This window comes from Nannospalax galili, unplaced genomic scaffold (assembly GCF_000622305.1).
Source record: "Nannospalax galili isolate Female #2095 unplaced genomic scaffold, S.galili_v1.0 scaffold4700, whole genome shotgun sequence".
NCBI lineage: Eukaryota > Metazoa > Chordata > Mammalia > Rodentia > Spalacidae > Nannospalax > Nannospalax galili.
Genome location: NW_008346462.1, coordinates 56,801 through 58,718, shown reverse-complemented (window position 1 = coordinate 58,718; position 1,918 = coordinate 56,801).

Below are 1,918 nucleotides of genomic sequence, written 5' to 3'. Positions count from 1 at the left end.
ATTAACAAAGAGACTTCTGAATTAAACAATACCATATATCAAAGGGACCTAACAGACATCTACCGAATATTCCACCCAAGCACTGAGGAATATACTTTCTATTCAGCACCCGATGAAACCTTCTCCAAAATCGACGATGTACTGGGGCACAAAACAACCTCCACAAATACGAAAAGATTAAAATAATTACATGCATTCTATCAGACCACAATGCAACAAAGCTTATAATCAACACCGGAAGAATCCCTAGTAACCACATGAACACATGGAGATTAAAGAACACACTCCTGAATGATGAATGGGTCAAAGGAGAAATTAAGAAATAAATAAAAGTATTCCTGGAACTAAATGAAAACGGACAATACAACACAAGAAAACCTCTGGGACATATTGAAAGCAGTTCTTAGAGTGAAGTTTATAGGTCTCCCTCCCACAAATAACCCTCTTCCCTTTTCCTGTAATACGTAATGTTATATATAAAATTTTAATATGTAACATGTACTTATACGTGTAGTGAATGAGGGTTTCTCTATATGAGAGATCAGGATCTTTTCAGCATAATCTGTCATTAGCAAATATTATTCTTTTCCTATTTATGCCATTTTCATTCTGTTCTCTAGCCATTGGTATGATTAAAAATATAAGTGCTGTGCTCCAAGGAACAAGAGTGAAGGTAGAGTCCACCCTTGTCTCATTCCTGATTTTAGAAGAAATGTGTTCATTGTTTCTGACTTTAGTACAATGGAGACCAACAGTAATGTGTAGACTTTACTAAGCTGAGACGTGCACTTTTATTCATACTTTCTTCATGACTTCCATCATGTGGGCTGCTGAACTTTCTGAAAGACCTTCTCTGCATCTATTCAGATAAAATGACATTGAACCTTGAGCCTATTTAAAATCATTTTTATTTTATTTATTTTTGCTTTATGTATATGAGTGTTTGGTTGCATATATGTGTACCATGTGCATGCAATGTCCTCAAAAGCCAAGAGAAGGCAACAGATACCCTGGACCTGGAGTTACAGTAAGGATGCCTATAAGCCAGCCACCATGTGAGAGTTGGGAACTGAACCCAGGTCCTCTGAAAAAACAAGTGCTCTTAACTGCTGAGCCATTTCTCCAGCAGGCTGTTAAGTTTATTAATATGCCAAGTTACAGTTATTGACTGGCATAATTTGAAGTAATTTTGCATTCCTGGAATGAGACCAATTTGACCTCATGAAGTGTGATCCTTTTAATGTATTGCCAAATTCAGTTTGCAAATACTTTAAAAGAACAGTTACAGGGTTGGATACATTTTTCAGTGCTTAGAGCATTGTCTGCTCTTGCAGAAGACCCAAGTTCAATTCACAGCACTCATATGGTGGTTCAACACCATCATTAACTCTAGTTCCAGGAGAATACAGCACCCTCTTCCCAGGTTCCGTGTACATTGCACAACACAGGTGCACTTACATACATATAGGCAATGCAGTACACACAAAATGAAATTAAAATTTTTTTTACAAAAAGAACATTTGGATCTATTTTCATCAGATCAGGATATTTGCTTCGTAAAATGAAAGTGATAGCATTTTCTCTTCCTATTTTATGCAATAGTTCAAGCATCACATGTGTTAATTCTTTAAAAATCTGATAGATGTGACTGCCAATTTGCTTCTGAGCATTTATTGGGAGACTTTTAATTACTACATCAAAAGCTATTTGTGCTATAGATATCATGGCTTATACCCTTTTGATGTAATCTTTGTATTTCATATGTTTAGAATTTATCTACTTCTTGTGAATTTTCGTGTTTGTCCAAAGTAAGTTTCCAAAAAATTCTCTAATGATTTTTCTGTACTTCAGTGTTCTCTGTGTAATTTGCTCTTTGCAGTTCCAGTATTACTAATTTTGGCCTCTCTCTCTCTCTCTC